General features: G+C 43.6%; 1 protein-coding gene across 3 annotated transcripts in view; it reads left to right on the plus strand.

The window, feature by feature from the left end:
• LOC125451703 (dual specificity calcium/calmodulin-dependent 3',5'-cyclic nucleotide phosphodiesterase 1A-like) overlaps positions 1-17040 on the plus strand; it is a 793424-nt gene that overhangs the window by 41256 nt on the left and 735128 nt on the right. The gene's annotated exons all lie outside the window — the stretch shown is intronic.

Genomic DNA, 17040 nt, shown 5'->3' on the forward strand with positions numbered 1-17040 from the left:
TACTTAACACTATCCCCTTTTTACTTATGTCTTTGTTACTCCTGTCGTTGTTGAAGGTATTAAAAGCATTTTCACTCAAGAAGACCTTTATAACTGGAGACTTATGTCATTTCTGGTGCACTAGTTAACCATATTTTAATTGGAATGAATTGTAACCAGCCAAGGAGTTTGAAAAGGGGGGAGTCTGATCCATGCTTCCTCAGCTGTCTGATTGTAACAACAGTCAAATGAAGAGGTTGAAGCAGTAGTGAGGTTTCTCAAAGTAAACTGAACAGATCCAGCACAGTACAAGGCAATCTTAGTGGAGATGCTCACCTACTGAAGAACATAAGGGCCTGGAAGGTTGTCCAGTCCTATGGCTAATGTCATGCCACACTCAAACTACTCTTCTAAGAGCTAAAAAGTCTAGTTACTTGTAACAGGAGTAACTAACAAACTTCTGGAAATGAAAGCCAAATTACACTTTAATAAACCAGCCAAATCATTGTCAGAGCTGAGCTTTGGAGAGTCTGTAAGAATGCAAATATTCAGTACTCTCAGTAATTAACAGCTCATTTGTGCAGAGAAATTGTCACCTCGTTTGTATTTAGGGGCAACACGATGGTGCAACGGTTAGCACTGTTGCCTCATAGTGCCAGGGACCAGAGTTCCATTTCAGCCAGTGTGGAGTCTGCATGTTCATCCCGTGTCTGCATGGGTTTCCACTCTGTGCTCTAGTTTCCCCCAACAGTCCAAAGATATTTCAGTTAAGTGGATTGGCCATGTTAAATTGTCCTGTAATGTGCAGGGATGCACAGGTTAGACATGGTAAGTGCAGAGTTATGGGTATGTGGGGGGTTGTCTGGATGTGGGGGGAGATGCACTTTCAGAACGTTGTGCAAGCTTGATGGGTTCTGTAGGGAATCTATGATCCTAGTGAATATGTGGTATTATGTCACTGCACCCACAAACATATACACCCAAGCTTCATTGCAGGCAGCCGAGGAGGAAGAAGCTATATCATCATATAAACAGAATACAGGACACCGTCAGTCCCAGTGGTCATTTGGTCCCCACAAGGGTAATGGATATCAATGATTTAGAATGATGGAATTAAATGCGATATCTCCAAGTTTGGAGACCATACAAACTGGGTGGGAGGGTGAGCTGTGGGGAGGATGCAGAGATGTTTAATGGTATATGTCACTACTTGTTCAATACTCATAATGCTGGTGAACTCTTGTAGTTTTGTCATTGTTAACACAGCAGAATCCAGACCATTGTTTATATTATTTTTCCCTAAAGACCATCCCACCCAAACTCATCTGCTACATTATTCCTGGCACCCTGCATTTCTCTTGACTAAACCTAGTAGCTTGCACACTATAGGCAACTTCTCATGGCTAATCCACCTAACCCACAAACTTTTGGACTGTGGGAGGGAACTAGAGCACTTGGAAGAAACCTGCACGGGCACAGGGAGAATGTGCAAACACCTCACAGACCGTCACCCAAGACTGGGCTTGAACCCAGGTCCCTGGTGCTGTTAGGCAGCAGTGTTAACCACTGAGCCACCATGCCACCCTGGACCATTGTTTATACAACGTCAACAGTTCTGGTAATTTCTAACCTATAATTGCTAAATGAATATTAATAATGAGGAAAAAAGTAGTATTGTTAATCTTCTTTCATCCCAATTGAAATGATGTATGCACAATAGAATAGGGCATATAGGAAGAGGTTGTCTTCAGTAATTTAGGTGTCCAGGGTAAGGCAACATCAACATAATATTAAATCTAGGAGATTTAGGATCATAACTTAAAGAACTTTTTTTTACACAAAGGCCTAGATCTTCTGCGAGGTGGCGTGGCAATCATCATCAATTGCTCCCACTTGCAGGTTTTCTGCCCTGATATTGTTCTACATTTGATATTGTTTTTCTAAGCCCAGCTTCTTCAGAAATGTGGAGCGTAATTTTCATTGAAGAGCTCCATTGCAGTGCTATAGCACTGGGGGATCCACTCCCTTTTTATAGTTTTAGCTGCTGCATTGTATGTTTTAAAGGCCCAGTATGAACATTAGTGAATGTGAATAGATAAATGAGTGAAAGGGGAAGATGGGTTGGTGGATGAGTTCTGTGGGTGAGATTATAGATTGGGTGAAGAGATAGGAGAGTGAAGTTATAGTTTAGTGAGGTGGCATGGTTAGAGTGGCAGGCTGGTAAGGTGGGGAACGAGTGAATGGGGGTACTCAGATTTTTGAAGGTTTAGCATGTGTGGGATGGCTAGTTGGATTGGGCCAGGGAGGGATTACGGGATCCAGAGTGTAGTTGGTGGTCAGGGAGGGTCGTTGGACAGGTAAAGATAGAGTTGCGAGTGGGTGGTCAGGGTGTGATATTTTTGGCAGCGAGGTGATTAGTTAATGAGGAATTAAAGTTTTAATTTGTTCACTCTTTCCTGGCTAACTATCACACCTGTGATGCTTGCTCAGTGTAGGTGACTTTCTGAAAGTGACAGTTTGCAGAATTATCCATTAGAAGGTCAAACTTCCCAATAGTTCCCATGTATGGTAACATGTCACGGTTTCCATGGATTTTCATACGTACCTTTTACTTTTATGTCCATTGTCTGCGATTCAGAGTTCGGAAGATCTGGGACAAAGTGAAGCTTTGAAATTCACATCCAGGATTAGTGTTTGCAGGAAGGAACGCAAGATTTTCAGAGATAGTAGGAACTGCCGATGCTGGAGTCTGAGATAACAAGTCGTGGAGCTGCATGACCGCAGCAGGCCAAGCAGCACCAGAGGAGCAGGAAAGCTAATGTTTTGGGCCTGTACCCTTCTCCAGATTTCTTTCTGAAGAAGAGTCCAGTCCCAAAACATCAGCTTTTGTGCTCCTGAGATGCTGCTTGGCCTGCTGTGTTCATCCAGCTCCACGCTTTGAACACTCAAGATTATTTTGGGCAGGTGGATAAATGAATGAACATAGAATGGAGTTTGATGACTGTGATTTAAATAATTTACTCATGTACAATGTTGTAAATATAAATTTTGAGATGGACTATTCGAGTCGCATGCATAATACTTTACACCAGGGAAAGGAATGAATCACCATCAATCTATCATTTTACTTGTATTTTTTAATTAATCCTCAGCATTGCATGTCAATGAATTAAATGCAATATTTTATCCATTGAGCAAATTAATTAAATAGGAAACCTCATCAACGATGTTTGATTTATCAATTGGGCCTTGGTGTTCTTGCGAAAAGAAAATCTACGGGAACAAAATCAAAATGGCCAAAAGCCAAAAACCTTTAACTGCAGCTTTTCTATGACATTAAATCCTGCTATTTCTCCGTGTGTTCCCATGGAAACCCCTGCAGACTTTCCACTCTAGAATCCAGTTCCTCAGATCTGAACGATATAGTGCAAAGAGGTTCAAATTAGTTTGGGGCTTTCAAGGCTGTGAAGAAAGAGAAAATAAAATCAATTATTTATATAGCATAGCTACAAGGGAAAATAAATGTTTTGCAGAGTTTTTGAAATGTATTTTGAAATAAACTTTGCCCACTGTGTTGGTGTATGGAATTGTCTGTATTCTGTAAGAGTCGAGGGATTTTACAATTGCTTAATTCTACAATTTTTGAGCAAAGCCATCAACCATTCAGCCTTGAAACCCTAAGTATAAAATGGCTGCATGTTTTGTAAAAAAAATCCTATTCAATCCTGTTATTAATTCCCAAATTGTAATTTCTTTTAAATTCAAAAGCAAAAATTCTCTATACTTACAGGTGACATCTAACTCACCAGAATTGAATAAATGTTCAGTTTCATGCACCCTGTGATTGTCTTGGAGTTGACAGTCAATAGTCAGAGATCAGCTTTCTGAGTGACGCTGTTGTCAGTCGGCCTCTGAACTATTATTGTTTTGTTCCTTCTAATATGTTGCTTATGTGCCTTTTTATGCTTTCTGCATCCTCACAGCCTCCCACCTACCTCCTACCTTTCCAGGGCTGAAACTTTCTCTAACCTTTTATTCATCTCAGCAATTGCCTTTATCCTATCTGACACCAATGGAGTTAGTAGGAAATATATATCTGACACAGGATAAATGCAGTCCCCTGCATACATTTTGAGGTCACCAAGTATAAACATGTTTATTGTAATTTAAAAAATGCAAGAAAACGCAACCGAGAATATATCTTCTTTGTATTCCAAACTATACAGAATGAATGCATTCTGGTATGTTACTCTGCCAGTAGCTTTCACAACCTGGTAAAAATGCATTCTGGCCACAAACTGTGCATTAAATACAATGGTGCAGTTGAAATTGATAGATTTTTAACAATATTATAATGATTCCCACCACAATTTAACATTTATGATAGAAGGCCATTGATACCTAGAAAAATGATAAGACTACATGTGAAAACTCAACTCATCTGGACACAGGCCCCTGAGGATACTTTTTTCTCTGATTAATACTGCATTCAATTCTGGTCTCCCAGCTTTAGGAAAGATGTTGCTGATTTGAAAGAGTTCAGAAAAATTTCACAAGGATGTTGCTGGGGTTGGAGGGTTTGAGCTACAGGGAGAGGCTGATTAGGCTGGGGCTATCTTACCTGGAGCGTGAGAGGCTGAGGGTGATCTTATAGAGGTTTATAAAATCATGAGGGGCATGGATAGGGTGAATAGCCAAGGTCTTTTCCCCAGGGTGGGGAGTCCAAAGCTAGAGGGGATAGATTTAAGATGAGGAGAAGATTTAAAAGGGACCTGAGAGGCAACTTTTTCAGAGATGGTGCACATATGGAACGCGCTGTCAGAGGATGCAGTGGAGGTGGGTACAATTAAAACATTTAAATGACATCTGGTATGAATAGGTAGGGTTTAGAGGGATATGGGCCAAATGCTGGCAAATAAGACTAGGTCAGTTTAGGATATCTGGTCGACATGGAAGAGTTGGATCAAAGGGTCTGCTTCTATGCTGTATAACTCTGATTCTATGACAATCATTTTGGGGCCATAACTAATATTGTGGAGGGCCCAGCTAATGATGTGATTTGTGGATCTGACATACGCAGCCTTAAAGACCCATGGAGGGATGTGAAGCAGTGGAGTCTTAATCCAGTTGTAAGTAGATGATTTAAAAGCTTTTAATCCTCATTTCTAACTTCTTGTATTAACTTTGACATCGGCAATCCAGTTAATATCTGACAAATGAAGGTTTGGAATGCAAAGCTGTTTGGATCCTCGGAAGAGGGTTCCTTACTCAACTACAAATGAGACTGATTTCTTTGAGAAAATAACATTTTGAGATTTGGTATTTGAATAAGATGAAATATGGTATGAAGTAGATAATGGAAGCTTGAGAGAAAAAGTGTGATTTGGACTTTGTTTTCACATTTTTTACACTCTATTGTGTTGAGGTATGTAATGACTGACAGTAGTTTATGATGATGATAACAAGATGTAGAGCTGGATGAACAGAGCAGGCCAAGCAGCATCAGAGGAGCAGGAAAGCTGACGTTTTGGGCCTAGACCCTTCTTCAGAAATGGATCTAGGCCCAAAATGCCAGCTTTCCTGCTCCTCTGATGCTGCTTGGCCTGTTGTGTTCATCCAGCTCTACACCTTGTTATCTCAGATTCTCCAGCATCTGCAGTTCCTACTATCTCTGAAGTAGCTTATATACGTTTTTCATAATTAACCTGAAGCTGACAACCTTATTAGCACTGCTCCCAAATGCTCTTCCACTGAAATATGTCCTACCTGTGCCTTTTTAATTTTACTGATGCTTTTAATTCTCTATTCTAAGTACACTTCTTCTTATCAATGATCTTCCTTCATTATAGGCTGAGAAATAGGGATGCTCACTAATTGTACAGTCTTCACTTCCATTTAGTTTTTCTCATATTGGCATGTTCATATGTTGGAAAAGCTCCAGGCTTGAGCTGATAAGTGTGGAAGTAACATTTGTGACTGGCAATGACCACTTCCAACAAGAGTTTGATTTCCTTCCCCTGACTAATAAAGGCATTATCACCACAGAATCACTCACCATTAGTATTCTGCATTTATCATTGACCAAAATCTTGGAAATAAAGAGCAACATATGCTGGAAATGTGGAAGTAAAAGAAAACCAAAAATATTAGAAATTCTCAGCAGTTCTTCCTAATTCCTTAGAAATTGATGCCATCCCTTCTACATGAGTTTTCCAGCTACCTGTTTATTGACATTTCCTATTTCTATGCTCACTAGCATGTGGCACTGGAAGAAATTCTGAGATTGCTGCTTTAGAGACCTTGTCTTTCAATCTCCTTCCTAGCATCCTGAAATCTACTATAAATACTTAGGTTCATAGATTTGTAGAGATATATACAGCATGGAAACAGACCCTTCTGTCCGATTCATTCATACTGACCAGATATCCTAAATTTATCTAGTCTCATTTGCCAGCATTTGGCCCAAATCACTCTAAACCTTTCCTATTCATGTATCCATCCAAGCCTTTTAAATGTTGCAATTGTATCCAACTCCACTGCCACATCTAGCAGCATGTTTAATATACACACAACCCTCTGCATGAGAGGATGCCCCAAAGGTCCTTTTTAAAGTTTTCCCCTCTCCCCTTAAATGTATCTCTTCTGGTTTTGGACTCTCCTACCTTGGGGGAAAAAGACCTTGGCTATTCGTCATATCATTTTTATGTCAATTTTATAAACCTCTAAAAAGTCATTCCTTAGCCTCTGACTCTCCAGGGAGAGAAGCTGCAGCATAGTCAGCCTCTCACCATAGCTCAAACCCTCCAAACCTAGCACAATTCTTGTAAATCGTTTCTGAACCCTCTCAAACTTTAACATTTCTTTCCTGTAGCATGGAGACCAGAATTGAACACAGTATTCCAAACGTGGCCTAACCAATGATCTATATAACTGCAGCATGACCTCCCAATTCCTATAGTCAATGCACTGACCAATAAAGGCAAACATACCAAGCATCGCCTTCAGTATCCTATCTACCTGTGACTCTATTTTCAAGGAACTATGAATCTGCATTCCAAGGTCTCTTTGTTCCGCAACACACTCCACCTTACCATTAAGTGTATAAGTGCTGCCCTGATTTGCCTTTCCAAAATGCAGCACCTCACATTTATCTCAATTAAACTCCATCTGCCACTCCTCAGCCTATTGGCCCACCTGATCAAGGTCCCTTCATACTCTGAGGTAACATTCTTTGCCATCCACTACAACCTCCAATTCTGGGTGTTTGTAAACTGAAGAACTATACCTCCTATGTTCACATCTAAATTATATACATAAGTGAGAAAAAACAGTGGACCCAGCATCGATCCTTGTGGCATACCGCTGGTAACAGGTCTACAGTCTAAAAAGCAACACTCCACCACCAAGGAGGTGGCCAGGGGCACCCGCATGGGCCCCCAGCTATGCCTGTCTCTTTGTAGGTTACGTGGAACAGTCCCTCTTCCGCACCTACACAGGCCCCAAACCCCACCTCATCCTCCGTTACATTGATGACTGTATCGGCGCCGCCTCTTGCTTCCCAGAGGAGCTCGAACAGTTCATCCACTTCACCAACACCTTCCACCCCAACCTTCAGTTCACCTGAGCCATCTCCAGCACATCCCTCACCTTCCTGGACCTCTCAGGCACCCAGCTTGTAACTGATATCCATTTCAAGCCCACCGACTCCCACAGCTACCTAAAATACACCTCCTCCCACCCACCCTCCTGCAAAAATTCCATCCCCTATTCCCAATTTCTCCGCCTCCACTGCATCTGCTCCCACGATGAGGCATTCCACTCCGGTACATCCCAGATGTCCAAATTCTTCAAGGGCCGCAACTTTCCCCCCACAGTGGTCGAGAACGCCCTTGACCGCATCTCCCGCATTTCCTGCAACACATCCCTCACACCCCGCCCCCGCCACAACTGCCCAAAGAGGATCCCTCTCGTTCTCACACACCACCCCACCAACCTCTGGATACAACGCATCATCCTCCGACACTTCCGCCATCTACAATCCGACCCCACCACCCAAGATATTTTTCCATCCCCACCCTTGTCTGCTTTCCGGAGAGACCACTCTTTCCATGACCCCCTTGTTCGCTCCACACTGCCCTCCAACCCCACCACACCCCGCACCTTCCCCTGCAACTGCAGGAAATGCTACACTTGCCCCCACACGTCCTCCCTCACCCCTATCCCAGGCCCCAAGATGACTTTCCATATTAAGCAGAGATTCACCTGCACATCTGCCAATGTGGTATACTGTATCCATTGTACCCGGTGTGGCTTCCTCTACATTGGGGAAACCAAGCGGAGGCTTGGGGACCGCTTTGCAGAACACCTCTGCTTGGTTCGCAATAAACAACTGCACCTCCCAGTTGCGAACCATTTCCACTCCCCCTCACATTCTTTAGATGACATGTCCATCATGGGCCTCCTGCAGTGCCACAATGATGCCACCCGAAGGTTGCAGGAACAGCAACTCATATTCTGCTTGGGAACCCTGCAGCCCAATGGTATCAATGTGGACTTCACAAGCTTCAAAATCTCCCCTTCCCCCACCGCATCCCAAAACCAGCCCAGCTCTTCCCCTCCCCCGACTGCATCCCAAAACCAGTCCAGCCTGTCTCTGCCTCCCTAACCTGTTCTTCCTCTCACCTATCCCCTCCTCCCACCCCAAGCCGCACCTCCATCTCCTACCTACTAACCTCATCCCACCTCCTTGACCTGTCCGTCTCCCCTGGACTGACCTATCCCCTCCCTACCTTCCCACCTATACTCTCCTCTCCACCTATCTTCTTTTCTCTCCATCTTCGGTCCGCCTCCCCCTCTCTCCCTATTTATTCCAGAACTCTCACCCCATCCCCCCTCTCTGAAAGGTCTCGTATCGAAACGTCAGCTTTTGTGCTCCTGAGATGCTGCTGGGCCTGCTGTGTTCATCCAGCCTCACATTGAATAATCAAGGAGTTTTCCCGAGGGTGGGTGAGTTCAAATCAAGGGGGCATGTTTTTAATGTCAGAGAGGAAAGATTTTAAAGGGAGATGACAGTCATCTTGGATTCTCCAGCATCTGCAGTTCCCATTATCACTCCACCACCACCCTCTGTTTCGAGCCAGTTCTGGTTCCAAATGGCTAGCTCTCCCTATAGTCCATGTGATCTAACATTGCTAACCTGTCTACCATGAGGAACCTCATTGAATGCCTGACTGAAATCCATATAGATCATGTCCACCGCACTTCCCTCTTTGATACTTCTTCAATAATTCAATTAAGTTAGTGAGACATGATTTCCCATGTGCAAAGCCATGTTGACTATTCCTTCTCAGTCCTTGCCTTTCCAAATACATGTCAATCCTGTTCTTCAATCGACTTGCCCACCACCGATCTCCGGCTCGGAGATAGTCCCGATGAAGGGGGTAAACCCGAAATGCTGACTTGCTCCGCTGATGCTATATTTCCCCCAGCTCCACACTGTAGTGACACTGATCTCAGGGTCACCAGTGTGTGGTTCCCTGGCTTTTCCTGACCACCTTTCTTAAATATTGGCACCACGATAGTCTTCTGGCACCTCACCTGTAGCTACCAATGATACAAATATCTCAGCAAAGGCCCAGCAATCTCTTCCCAAGCTTCCTACAGAGTTCCAGGGCTCACCTGAACAGGTCCCAGGTATTTATCCATGTTTATGCATTTTAAGCCATCCAGCACCACCACCTCTGTAATATAGATATTTTTCAAGATATTGCTTTTATCTTCCCATGTTCTATGTCTTCCATATCCTTCTCCACTGTAAATTCTGATGCAAAATACTCATTTATTTTCTTCCCCCATGACCTGTGGTTCCACAAAGGCGGCCTTGCTGATCTCTAAGGGGGCCTAATCTTTCCCTAGTTACCCTTTTGACCTTAATGTATTTGTAGAATCCCTTTGGATTCTCCTTCACCTTATTTGCCAAGGCTATCTCATGTCTCCGTTGTCCCTTCTGATTTCCCTCTTAAGTGTACTCCTACTGCCTTTATACTCTTCCAGGGATTCACTTGATCTCTGCTGTCTATTTCTGACATATGCTTCCTTCTTTATCTTGACCAAAATCTCAATTTTTCTAGCCATCCAGCATTCCCTATATCTGCCAGCCTTGCCCTTCACCCTAACAAGAACGTACTGTCCGTGGCCTCTTGTATTCTCATTTTTGAAGGCTTCCCATTTTCCAGCTGTCCCTTTTACCTGCAAACATCTGCTCCCAATCAACTTTTGCAAGTTCTTGACTAATATCAAAATTGGCCTTCCTCCAATTAAGAAACTTTAATTTTTAGACCCAGTCTATCCTTTCCCATCACTGTATTGAAACTAATAGATTTACAGTCCCAAAGTGCTCCCCCACTGACACCCCAGTCACCTGCCCTGCCTTATTTCCCAACAGTAGGTCAGACTTTGCTCCTTCTCTAGTAGGTACAGCCACATAGTGAATCAGAAAATTTTCTTGACGCACTTAACAAATTCCTGTCCATCTAAGCCCTTAACACCATCACAGTCCCAGTCTAAGTTGGAAAAGTTAAAATCCCCTATTCTTATCACCGTATTATTCTCACAGATAACTGAGATCTCTTTTCAAATTTTTTCTTGATTTCCCGCTGTCTATTGGAGGGTCAATAGTACAATCCCAATCAGGTGATCATCCCAATGATAATTTTTCAGTTCTACTCCTATATCTTCCGCAGACATATTCCCAGGAATATCCTCCCTAAGTATAGCTGTAATGTTATCCCTAATCAAAAATGCTGCTTCCCCTCCTCTCTTCCCTCCTTTCTATCCCTCCCATAGCATTTATACTGGGGAACACCAAACTGCCAGTCCCACTCCTCCCTTTGCCACGTCTCTGTATTTGCTATGATATCCCAGTCCCATGTTCCCAGCCATGCCCTGAGTTCATTTGCTTTACCTGTTAAACAGCATTTATTTCAATACAAGAGGCCTATCAGACCTACCTCCTACTCTACTATGTTCCTGCCCGCCCTGACTGTTTGACTTGCTCCTTTTCCCAACTGTGCCAGTCTCAGACTGATCTCTTTCCTCACTACCTCCTTGTGTCCCACCTCCCCTGCCCCACCCACTTACTAGTTTAATCTTCCTGAGCAGCTGTAGCAAATCTTCAGCCAGTTCATTTGCTCCCTTACAATTCAGGTGCAATCCATCCTTCTTATACAAGTCGCTTCTACCCCAGAAGATATTCCAATGGCCCAAAACTGTGAATCATACTCCCCTGCACCAGCTCCTCAGCCACACATTCACCTGCTCTGTCCTCCTATTGCTGCCTCACTAGCTCTTGGCACTGGGAGTAATCCAGGTTTTGCTACGCTTGCTCGGGGTGGGGGGGGGTCTCCTTTTTAAATTCCTGCCTAACTTCCTAGATTCTCTCCTCAGAATCTCATCCTTTTCTCTTTGTATGTCATTAGTGCCAACATATACAACAATCTCCCACAGGCCCCTTTTCTCGAGAATATTCTGCACCCTCTCCAAGATATCCATGATCCTGGCACCAGGGAGGCAGCCCACCACTCTGAAGTCTTGCTGTCAGAAATGTCTGTCTGTACCTCTGACTAGACAGCCCCCTATCACAATCGACTGCTTGGAACCTAATGTACTCTTCGTTACATTACAGCCAGTCTGAGTACCAGAAACCTAGCTGTCAGTGCTACATTTCCTTGAGAGTCCTTCACGTCCTACGTTTTTGAAAACAATGCACTTATTTGAGATAGGGCTACCTCAGAAGACTCCTGCACTACCTGCCTCCCTCTCCTACCTTTCCTGGAGGTAACCCATCTACCTGAGTCTAGCTTTGGTTTATCTCCTTCCCTGCAACTGCCACCCATCACACCTCCTAGCTCCTGTAAATTCCTCATTGCCTCTAACTGCCGCTCAAGCCGATCCATACATTCCAATAGGATTTGCAACCAAACACAGATCAGGAACATGGAAATTCTCCCTAATCTCCCACATCCAGCAGGAAGAACACATCATTCTACTAAAAGCCACCTTTGTACTTTAACTATCTACAGACCTAGAAAATAGTATAGTCTCACTGCTATAAAAACACTGCTCCAAGCTAACTTAGTACCTATGTTATACCTTTTTAAAAGTTGAATCAACAGATAGATCTCGATAATCAAAAATTAACCAACTGTAGTCACTATTGTAGAGTTACAAAAAAAAAAGGTTACACTTTAAACAGCCACTTAGCTGCTCTCCACACAGGTTTCTCCAAGGTCAGCTGTGAATTTCACTGTTTCTTAACTTTTCTCAGATGAACTCCAATGTATACAGAAGTTAAACTTACCCTTGAGAAGGTGGGGGCGAGCTGTCTTCTTGAACTGCTGCAGTCCACCTGCTGTGGGTTGACTCTCAATGCCATTGGGGAGGGAATTCCAGGATTTTGACCCAGGCACAATGAAGGAATGATGATATGTTTCCAAGTCAGGATGGTGAGTGGCTTGGGGGGGAACTTGACATTGGCAGTGGTCCTGTGTATCTGCTGCCCTTATTCTTCTAAATAGAAGTATCATGGATTTGGAAGGTGCTTATCAGGGTTTTTGGTGAATTTGATAACAAATTTGATGCTTGATAACTGGCAATGGATATAAGAGGCCAAAGTCTTTTTCCGTGTTTTACTGTATTACTATATCGCTGGAAAAGGCAGGACTACAGAGCTTGGATCTCATCCATAAGTCACGAAATTGGAAAGCCTCTCCTTGACTTGCTACTTATGCTGTTTGGTTCACAAGCAGTGCTTTTTAACCTCTCTAGGTGACACATCACTTTTAGGTATGACTGATGCTGTTCCTAGAAGCTCTCCTATGCTCTCCAATGAACCAGGCTTGATGGTAATGGGACAGTGGGTAACACGCTGGGCTAGTAGGTTGCGTATGATGTTGGAGTATAAATCGCTGCTACTGAAAGCTCACAGTGCCTCAGTGAGTTGCCAGATTTGTTTGATATTTTTCCCCATTTAGCATGATGACAGTGTCTGACAACATGATGGGATTCTCAAAGCGACAATAGGACTTAGTTCCACAGGATCTGTGTGGTGATCACTCTTACCAATACTGACATGGACAAATGCATCTGTAGCCAGCAGAATGGTAAGGATGAGGACTATACAGGGGAGGCAATGGCCTTGTTGTATTATCACTGGACTGTTAATCCAGAGACCCAGAATGTTCTGGGGACCCGGGTTCGAATCCCACCATGGCAGATGGTGGAATTTGAAATCAGTTTTAAAAAAATCTGGAATTAAGAATCTAATGATGACCGTGAGCCCATTGTCAGAAAAACCCATCTGGTTCACTAATGTTGTTTGGGGAAGGAAACTGCCATCCTTACCTGGTCTGGCCTACATATGACTCCAGACCCACAGCAACATGGTTGACTCTAAATTGCTCTCTGGGCGATTATGGATAGGCAATAAATCCTGCAATAAATGGGCAATAAATCACTGATACCCTCAACCAGTGAACGAATAAAGAAAAAAAATGCTCAAGTATATTTTTCATTTTTGGTTCTACCTGCCAGCCCAGCAGCTGTTCCTTTGGGACTCAACCAGCTCGATCAGTAGAACTGCTACCAAGTCAGCCTTAGCGATGGATATTGAAAACCTCCAGCTAGAGAGCATTCTGTGCTCTTGCCACCCTCTGTACTTCCAGCAAGTGTTATTCAACATGTAGGAGTACTGATTCATCAGCTGAGGGATGATGTTAGGTGGTAGTCAGCAGGGGGTTTCCTTGCAAATGTTTGACTGCATTACATCTTTCTCACAACTTAGCTTCGTGTCATCCAGGAACTTGGAAAAATTACAACCGGTCTCCACATCCAAATCATTCCTATATTGTGAACAGTTGGGCACTAAGTACTGATTCTGAGTGCTGATTCTAGATACGAAAGGTGAGGATGACCTATTCTATTTTCTGCCCATTAGCCAATCCTTTTTTCTCGCACATTATTCACTATCGCATGTGCTTTAATATTTTTAGCCAAACTCCAATGAGGGTCTTCAACAAAAGCCTTTGAAAATTCAACAGTACCATGTCCACCGAATTCCCTTTATTGATTCTTTTAGTAAGAACACTCTAAGCTTATCAAACACTATTTCCCATTTGCAAATCCATCCTGACTTTGCCCAATCAGGTCATTATTATCCAAGTATTCAGTTATCCCATCCTTATACAGCAAACATTTTATTAACTCCTACCTATGGGGCCCAGGAGTGTGCCAGTTGACCAAATATTCCAGATAATCTAGAGGTCCACATTATGAATGTAGAAACTTACACTAAGTAGTAGCAACATAGGACAGGGGTATACACATCTCAGTTATACTTTATTTACAGCATAAGTCACTTAAATAAATAATTTGGGAACTTTGCCTTAAATATGACTTACCTGCAGAGAGGCTTCTCAATTGCACTTTCAGCTGACTACTTGCATATTGTGGAGATTGCAATAATTCTGTACAAATCTGGTACTTCAAGTATATAACTTTTGCCATTTTATTGCGACTGCTGGCTCATGTTTAAAATAAAGTTTACTGTATTAGATTCTAGTATTTTCTCTGCTATTGATGTAAAACTAACAAGTCTTAGTTCCCTGATAACAAGATGTGGAGCTGAATGAATACAGCAGACCAAGCAGCATCTCAGGAGCACAAAAGCTGACGTTTTGGGCCTAGACCCTTCATCAGAAAAGGGGGTTGGGAGAAGATTCTGAAATAAATAGGGAGAGAGGGGGAGGCAGATTGAGGCTGGATAGAGAAGGTAGGTGGAGAGGAGACAGACAAGTTAAAGAGGCAGGGATGGAGCTAGTAGAGGTGAGTGTAGATGGGGAGGTTGGGAGGGGATAGGTCAGTCCAGGGAGGACAGACAGGTCAAGGAGGTGGGATGAGGTCAGTAGATAGGAAAGGGGGTGGGGCTTGAGGCAGGAGGAGGGGATAGGTGAGAGGAAGAACAAGTTAGGGAGGCGGGGACGAGTTGGGCTGGTTCTGGAATGCAGTGGGGGAAGGGGAGATTTTGAAACTTGTGAAATCCACATTGATACCATTGGGCTGCAGGGTTCCCAAGCGGAATATGAGTTGCTGTTCCTGCAACCTTCGGGTGGCATCGTTGTGACACTGTAGGAGGCCCAGGATGGGCATGTCGTCTGAGGAATGGGAGGGGGAGTTAAAATGGTTTGCGACTGGGAGGTGCAGTTGTTTATTGCGAACCGAGTGGAGGTGTTCTGCAAAGCGGTCCCCAAGCCTCCGCTTGGTTTCCCCAATGTAGAGGAAGCCACAACAGGTATACTACATTGGCAGATGTGCAGGTGAACATCCGCTTGATGTGGAAAGCCATATTGGAGCCTGGGATGTGGGTGAGGGAGGAGGTGTGGGGGCAAGTGTAGCACTTCCTGCGGTTGCAGGGGTAGGTGCTGGGTGTGGTGGGGTTGGAGGGGAGTGTGGAGCGAACAAGGGAGTCACGGAGAGAGTGGTCTCTCCAGAAGGCAGACAGGGGTGGGGATAGAAAAATGTCTTTCGGATTGTAGATAGCGGAAGTGTCGGAGGATGATGTGTTGTACCCGGAGGTTGGTGGGGTGGTATGTGAGGACTACGGGGATTCTCTTTTGGCGGTTATTGCGGGGGCGGGGTGTGAGGGATGAGTTACAAGCCTTAGTTCCCTGTTTATTTTCTCCCTTCTGTCTTAAATAATGGGATGACATTTGCTAACTTCCCATCTAAATGGATCACGGCAAAATCTGTAACATTTTGAAAGATAATCATCAATACTTTGACATTGGAGCATAGGAACAAGAGTAGGCCAGTCAGCCCCTTGAGCCTGCTCTTGCATTCAATAAGATCATCGATCTGTGGCCTCATTCCATATGCCTGCCTTGGGCCACATTTCCCTTGATACCCCTTGCTTTAGATAGTTGGGCCTTGGGCGCCACCTGGAGGGTGCCCCCCAGTAACGTTCTAGACCTGAGATGGCAGAAATTTAAAGACTGCAACCATCTTCCTGTGTACTCTGCTTGATTCGAACCAATGGATAGTTGTCCCCTCATTCTTGTTAGTTCTTATAGGACCCCTGATGCCATATTTGGTTGAATACTCATCCCCCTCACCCTAGGAGTTCTGTTCCTGTTTGGACCAAGCCTTTACTGATGTGACGAGCTGAAATGACCCTGGGTGAAATCCTAATGTAGCCGCTTTTCTTTTCTCAGTCGCTATATTCTATATACGTTGATCTCACCTGCCACATTGTCCATTGTACTCCTCTATCACTCTCTATTATAGACATTCGGAGCATATTCCGTTTTTCCTCACTTGTCGTATTTATCATTGTGTGCACCCATTACTTTCCATTCAGTGAGCCTGTTATTTTCTTTGTGAGACCTTGCAACAAAAGTGCCAACTTGTAAAATTTAATTGGTGCTGTGAGTGCCAAATTATAGGAAAGATGTGAGTGCATTGGAAAAAGTGCAAAAGCAATTTACGAGAATGGTTCCAGGAATGAGAAACTTCAGTTATGAGGATAGATTATAAAAGTTGGGTCTCCCTGGAGAGAAAAAGGCTGAGAGGAAATTTTGTAAGTTTTTGAAATCATGAGTGAGCTGGATAGAGTAGACGGAAAGAATCTGTTCTCGCTTGTTAAAGAGAAAGAATGAGAAGGCATGACTTAAAGTGATATGTAAACAAAACAAAGCGATTTAAGTAAAATCCTTTCTCCGCAGTGAGGATATGGAATGCTCTGCCTGGGAATGTGGAGGAAGCATGTTCAATTGAGATATTCAAAGGGGGCACTGGATGATTGTTGGGAATGAAATGTTGTGTACGGATATGGGGAAAAAGGCGGGAGATTGGCAGTAGGCAATAGAACCAGTACAGGTACTATGGGCTGAATAGCCTCTTCCTGCAACATCACCAGTTTGTGGTTCTGTGATCTCAAATATGGAAGTAAAAGTGTGTGAATGTTTGATTTTAGTCTTCAGTACTGAAACACATTTGTTAATCATTTGT

The sequence above is a fragment of the Stegostoma tigrinum genome, chromosome 5 (genome assembly GCF_030684315.1).
Source record: "Stegostoma tigrinum isolate sSteTig4 chromosome 5, sSteTig4.hap1, whole genome shotgun sequence".
NCBI classification, from domain to species: domain Eukaryota; kingdom Metazoa; phylum Chordata; class Chondrichthyes; order Orectolobiformes; family Stegostomatidae; genus Stegostoma; species Stegostoma tigrinum.